Genomic DNA, 7,441 nt, shown 5'->3' on the forward strand with positions numbered 1-7,441 from the left:
AAATCTCAACCACGATGAGTACGAAACTAAAGGGGAAAAAAGATTTTTTGATATATAATTTTAGTTGTCAATTTTAAATTTTGGTAGGACCAATTTTTTAACATCCCTATGCAAGATGGATATTGAATGCGTTAGGGAATGCTATTGTCGAAGTGCATGTCCCGCGATGCACGAACAACTTTTCCTTTTCATAGTGTGCACAAAAAAGACACTCTTTCGCATGGTCTAAATTGGGAATCCTTAGCTTGGACTAGGAATCAAAGGACTGAACCAGTTTTAGGAAGGTCTTTGTCCAGCCCTAGTTTCCTCCCTAAAATCCCTTCCACCAATTTTTTTTTTTTCTTTTTTTCTAAAGCTTATCTAATGTTCTTTAGGTCCCCCTATATCACCACCACACAAATCCTTATTTCTATTTTTATTTACTTTTATTTTTGTGGATTATTGATTTGGACCAATCTGGACCGATCCAGATTGCCGATCCAACAATTTGACATAGATATGTCAGGAGAACAATCTGGCCCACTGATCTAGGTTTTGAAACACTGGCCCAATGTTTGGAAATGCGTCACTAGTTCTCTTATATTAAAAGGAAAAAGTTTATATAAGGTTGCAACCTTATATGTAGATCTACGGATGCACCTTCAAAAATCCATCGGAAAAGGTAGTTTTAATGTTGAAAACCTTTTGATTGATCATCTCGACATCGAGAGGTATGACCATGAAAAATAAAAAGATTTTAAGTCTCAGAAATAGTGTATTTTACAACATATTATCTACACCGTCCATTTTAAAGATTTTCATACGTTTATAGATCTACTTGAATTTGACAATTTTGAAAATTTAAAATTTTATAATTAGATATAAAAATAACTTTTGAGATAATCCTAAGAACATTTTACATCAAAATTATATACCGTGATGAAATTTGAAGGTTCACCTTACCTCTACAGCTACGGATGCATCCGTATGCTAAATGCCGATACATATGATAAGTTGTTTTTGCTACAAGATCACGAATCTGACAAGGTTGCGACGACTCCTCACACAACGAGGCGAATAATTAAACACCATGAATAGATCTATTGTTACAACAAATAGAGAAGAATTGAAGGGCACCTCTTTATATTTGTATATAACTAAACTAGTAGGTAACATGTAAATTACATGCCCCTAAAAGAACAAACATAAGTAATTCACCAATGTTGTTACATCTTGAAATCAAAAATGGAGAACAGCTCAAAGATGCCTTGGGGTGTAGAGGTGAACTTTCGTTTATTGATGGGCTGTGTTGGCCTTGCATTCGCCTCTGCTTTCTGTGATACTGGAAGGTTGTAAGTAATTTTGACCTCTTTGTATCAAAAGTAAATGGTCACATTGTATGCAATTCTTTTGTTTAACAAGGATCATGTACAACTAGATATTAATAGCAAAAATAATTGGTGCACTAAACTAAATAAATGATGTAGTAATATATATATTTTATCATGAAAGTTGAAAGGCTTACACCATGAACTGCGGCCTCAAGAGGCTCAGCTGCTGTCTGTAAATCGTATTCACCTGAAGATTGAACAAAGGTAGGTGAAAAGAGTTAAATGGTGGTCGAAAAGAGTAGGTAGTAAAGCATGTTTAGGATGCAGATTTAGAGGGAGAAAGTTGCAACCTTCTTGACTACATTCCATGCAACGCCTTGTGTGCATGGTGGAGTGGTGAGAGAGCCCATATATCGGTAATACTTTCTACTACCCATCTTTATGTGCCTTGGATCCACCACGCCCGTTTGTGCATCAGCATCTTTAGAGTCCGCAATAGATAATATATTACCCATGACCTGAAATGATTAAAGAACCGGACTTTTTTATTTCTTCAATCGCAGACGAAATCGTCACGAATTTTTTTTTTGTAAAGCAATGGAGAGAGAGAGAAACGAAAAGCCTGTCGACCAACGGAGAAAAATTTGGGAAGGAGAAAGAGACGATGCCATATATGTTATCTAGACACAACTGCATATCTCTATTTATAAGTTTGATATGAGTGTCAAAATCCGAAAAATATGATAGCTAGATACAAACACATGTGTCTATTTATAAGTTTGCTATGTGTCAAAATCCGAAAAAGAACATCTAGATACTGTACGTTTGTAAAATATAGAAATATTTATATATAGGAAAAGTATATAATGAGACCGTTTACATTTGGTATAAGGTGTTCACAAATAATCTTGACCATTAGATGTGAAATTGGGTAGCAGCATTTATTTCATTGACCTGACACACCTAAGCTATCAGATTTCACGTTGAATGTTGTAAATAATTGTGACCTCCTTGTATAAACGATAAATGGTCTCATTGTATACAATCGCTTACATATATGTGTACAAGTATATATACATATTTTAAAATTTACTTGTAGAAGTTACATATATATGTAAAATTTATGAGTTGTAAAAGTTACATCCCAAAATTTAAGATCTAAAAAGTATCCCTAACGCATATTTTACCAAAATTTAAGCATGATTACAAGAACCGGGCTCGGAACCCGGATATGGGCCAATCCAAATAACTTGGAACCGGTTATGGTTAACCTGAAAAACTGGGCAAAGTCTAGGCCTGGCCAAAGATCATTTAAAAAGCGATTATATAAACGACTTTGGCAGAATCGGATGAGAGAGACCATCATTACCTCTGGATGGAGTTTAAAGAGTATATTGAGCAGAGCAGTGTTCGATTACAAGAACTGGGCTCTTAACCTGGATATGAGCTAGTCAAAATAACCTGGAATTGGTTCCATTTAACCCGAAAAGACTGGGTAAGTCTTGGCCTGACCAAATATTCTTAATAAATAAATATAAATAAATAAATATATATATATATATATATATTCTGCAAAGATTAAAACTTTCACGAAACGAAACACATCTAAACAAAGATTAAAAAAAAAATGTGAAATATAAATTCTACAAGTTTTAAATAGTGTTATTTTTGAAATAATCTATTGGGGTACTTTAGAAATAATTAAAAAAAAAGGAAAATGTAAAAATAAATATTGATGGTAAAAATGTTCTCTAATCTTTGCCAAAATGATAAAATAACATTAAAAAATATATTACAAATAAGTTTGTTTATTTTTTAAAAATTTTAAATGATTTTTTTGAATTTTTTCATCATATTGAAACTTAACCACAAAATCCGACTAAAACTAGACCGACCAAAGGCCAGTTTAGAGTAACCCCGCCCGTTCTGGTTCAATCCGGCCGGTTTGTCGAACGCTCGAGCATACTTTGGTGGGGAATCGAATTTTGCACACCGTGAGAGAGAGAGAGAATGCCGTTAGAGAAAGAGAGCATGATTACCTCCTAAAGAAAGGAATCAGGTCTGCCAATTTTGTAGGCAAACGCAATCACCGCTCTCTTCTCTTGTTTGCTTTCGTGAACCAAGTGCATCTCTAATGAGTATCTGAATCAAACAAACCCCCATTATTTTTGGTCAATTTTGGTAAGTAAAGGTGAATGCAATACATTTATGAAATAAGTGCACGACAGGAGGAAAAGGCCTTGGAATGAAAGGCCTTGGAATGAAATGACGGCAATCAATTAATCGAAGGTATAAACGAAGCATAGTTAGCAAGTCTCCAGTTAAAACAAAAAAATAAAAAATTTACAAATCCTACTTTTTGATATCCGTTAAGAACTCTCAATTTTTAAAAAGATCTCCAAAATATCACGTTTTTTAATGGAACTGATATAAATCCGTATTTTATCTATTTTCAGAAAGACTTCTAATAAAAGCTTCTTCCCTATAACTTTATTTCATCATTAACTTAATATTAATGAATTTTAATTTATAGGTAAGTACATTAACAATGGGAAAACTTCACCAATGAGTTCTCCTAGAAAAGGTATATGAAAAAATACAAGCAATATATTACTCCAAAAAAAATAATCAAAACAATCGTATGTCTCAAAATAATAAGTAGAATTAAAAGAAGAATAATCCAATGAAAAATCTTTTATGTATTTATTTTTAAGCCCATTGAGTCCTTATAAAGAGCAAGAGTGAGATTCAATGGTATTAATAATTTAGATAGCTAAAAATTCAGTGCGAGATTCGAATTTGGATAAGCATTTTGTTGTTTTTTTATGTATAGAAAAGTATGATTAATTTCATAGTTTTTTTAATTTATTTCATTGGTGTGTACAACATAGAAATTTGGATGGACCACTATTTTATATATTTGGGTCTTTTTGTTTTCTTTTAATTAACTGCATTCTTATTTTGGGAGCTTTCTTTTTTTTTTAAATAATCCTATACCCTGGTTCACAATTCTTGTTATTTGCTAATTAGTTCTTATGTTCAATATTGTTGTTGTTGTATCTATAATATATTTTGTACTATGACAATAGAGTAAGCATTGTTGTTAGATTTATTAAAAATTTCAACAAAAAATTGTCAAGCATTACTAAAATTATTGTTTAGTGGCTTAATATATCTATACAATAGCTGCAAATCATAATTCTATATTGTAATCATCTTTACATATTCGATTTTTTAACTATGTTTTTTTTTAACCAAATCCAAAATATTCACCATTCTATAACTTTGAAAATAAAAACGATTTATTACCGATGTTTTGGTCGGTAGATATTTTATTATTCCTTGACTTGCTAACTATCAAAAAGGAGAGAGACCCATACACAGCATAATTAATTAATTAATTTACCTTCTACCATTGAAAGTGTGCTCGGAGGGTGAATGCCAATGACATTGCTTGAGAACATACTCCGTATGGTTTATTTCAAGTGTTCCAGCTCCACTTTCCCCCCAATTAAGCTGCCATATCAATTTACAGTTATACACGAACAAGTAGAGAGAGAACAATGTTCAATTACAATTATAGATGAATGGCTCAAAAAACAATTGCACACTTAATAAAGGAAAGAGCGCATTATACTACGCTCCTGCAGGAGCATACTGTGAATCTCCTCCATCACTCAAATATCTATTTAGGAGAAATTTTTAGTCTAAAATTTTGAAAAACATATAATAATTACTAGCTGATAATTTTTTTAAGAAAAATTTTGAATTTTAAGTTTTGTATCATTTGGATCTAGCCCTTCAAAAAATTAGAGGGTGTCAATATTGAGGCATAATTTTTTTCTAATAAATTGAGAGTTTATTTTTTAAATTTCTTTTTTTTACCAAGGCTAGTGTCTGGGTTGTAAAAATTACATCCCAAAATTTGAGATCCAAAATGTTTGCTCGAGGGAGGAAAGGATAGTATCCTCCTAAGGGAGATGGAAATCTTTTGGCTAAAGGCAAAACGTTGTGTTCAAATAAAACATAAGAGGGGGGATCATCGTTCACTTGTGTGTATATTGGACACACTAATTAAAAGGGAGTCATAAAAAAAAGAAAAAATGAAAAAGGAAGTATTAATTTCATTTGTGTTCATGAAGCATACACACTGAGAGAATGAGCCAGATGAAAATTAAATTTTATTCAACTGACTCAGAGAGAGAGATACCATGATTTCATGGCCTCAGTTCTTGAGGATTGCTTTGGCGGGCTTATATTCTCTCTTTAAGCACCCCATATTTGGCAGAACCTCCACCCTTTTTTGATGCAGGTCAATTGGAGACTGCATATCCCCATTGCTGCAAGCCGTCCATTCGGGATGGAGCTCGCCCCAGTGCTTCGGCCCCTTCTCACTACCTTCAAAATAATCAAACTCTTTCTCATCCTCTACGACCCATTAAACAAAAACATCATACGAGAGAGAGAAAAACATTGACACATAAATCACAGGAAGACCAGAAAAGAAAGGAAATCAAAAAATGCAGTATACAAAGAGAGATCGAAAATGGGTAGCGGAGATTACCAACTTTCTGAGAAGCCGAAGGAACGGATTGTGTTATAATAAGAAAAAGAATGAAAGAGGACGTGAAGCAAAGGCTAGGCCTACATAGATCCATGTTGATCCTCTCTCTACAAAATGCGTTTCTGATTCTTGATTCTCTCTAGCTCTTACTAAAAGGAATGGTGTATATTTAGTATCGCCTTGCCCTTGGGCTTCTAATATATATAGGCTGGGTTTCTTCTTTCCGGGAAGATGAATTGATAAAGATATAGTAATAAAAAGCTATGAAAGAATTGTCAAAGTTCCTACCAGTTGTGACGAACTACGATGAATTGTGATCTATTATTGTTCATAATTAGTTGTAATTTGGTCTACTTGTTCTTTTTTTTCTGTTAATTTGGGGTAAGAAGGTACCACTTCCTAAGTTGACAATTGGTTACTGTTCAACTATGCCACCGAAATAACCCGAATTTATTGGACAGCCTCTGAATCTGCAGATAAAACAAGAAAAGTAGTGCGTGTGTCAACGGCCACACTTCTACAATAGCGTCCCCCTAAACCTTTAACATCCATCTTCGTGATGGGTGTTAGAAAATGGTGGCCCCAAAAGTTCCAGTGGACTATGCACAAAGTATGTCAAAAAAAAAAAAATTGTCTCTAAAAATAAAAATTTATTTTCTTTCAAGATTCTTATCATGGTTGAGATTTTCATTCCTTAAAGATTTAAAACCACAATTCATCTCTAAAATAGATTTAAGAGGGAGGACTCATTTCCATAGATGACTTGCCGTCTTATGGAAACATTTTCCCAAATAACAATATAAAAATAAATAAAACGAGACAATAATGCCTTAAATTTGTGTAATTGAGTCCGCCAATGTTTTGGATTTCAAGTCATGTAATAATAAGTAGCTTGTGTGGCAGGTAACGGGGAATTGGTTTTCGCCAGGGTTTCTACGAGTCCATGTGGAAATAAGTTCACTCTTAAAAATCTATTTTTAATGGATTTTCGAACCTAATTTTTAAGGACATGTAATCTCTAACATGGAGATCATGAATATATATATATATATATATATATATATATATATATATATATATATATATATATATATATATATATATATATTATATAAAGAATTATGAAGAAAACTTACGGACCATTAGTTTCAATTGTTTTTAGATTAGGAAAAGTGTTTCAAGCAGGTTGGACCGCATTTTTACATATGCGGTCCAGAAAGTCTAACCATCTTAAAGTTGGATGCAAATAGGTGTTCCATCTAAAAACAATGGAAACTAAGGATCCAAATGTTTTCTTATTAGAATTATTTTTTTAAATTTATTTATTTATTAACATTCATGATCTCCATATTAAATACAAAAGTTATTAGAATGATTCAAAATTAAACATAAAGCACGGTAGAGTCATTAGAATTAATAGAAAATTTAGGAGTTTGGGAAGGTGTAAGCCCCAAGTCATGTAGCTATGCATCATCATCATCACCATGATCATCATCATCTGTGGATGTGTCATCATTTCTCATCTCTTTAAAAACCTCTTCTAGCAATGAACCAAGCTCTTCAAGAT

The 7,441-nt window shown here is 32.7% G+C and overlaps 1 pseudogene across 1 annotated transcript; it reads right to left on the minus strand.

The window, feature by feature from the left end:
• Window positions 1-1,220: 1,220 nt before the first annotated feature.
• Window positions 1,221-6,277, minus strand: LOC18423414 (alpha carbonic anhydrase 2-like; annotated as a pseudogene). The gene is made up of 7 exons (XR_016053615.1): window positions 5,875-6,277; window positions 5,521-5,738; window positions 4,717-4,826; window positions 3,350-3,452; window positions 1,661-1,828; window positions 1,505-1,557; window positions 1,221-1,321 (listed from the first exon to the last, which is right to left on the minus strand). The product of XR_016053615.1 is annotated as an alpha carbonic anhydrase 2-like (transcript).
• Window positions 6,278-7,441: the final 1,164 nt, after the last annotated feature.

Source organism: Amborella trichopoda, chromosome 4 (assembly GCF_054954075.1).
Source record: "Amborella trichopoda isolate Santa Cruz 75 chromosome 4, AtrichopodaSantaCruz75HAP2 v2.0, whole genome shotgun sequence".
Lineage (NCBI taxonomy): Eukaryota > Viridiplantae > Streptophyta > Magnoliopsida > Amborellales > Amborellaceae > Amborella > Amborella trichopoda.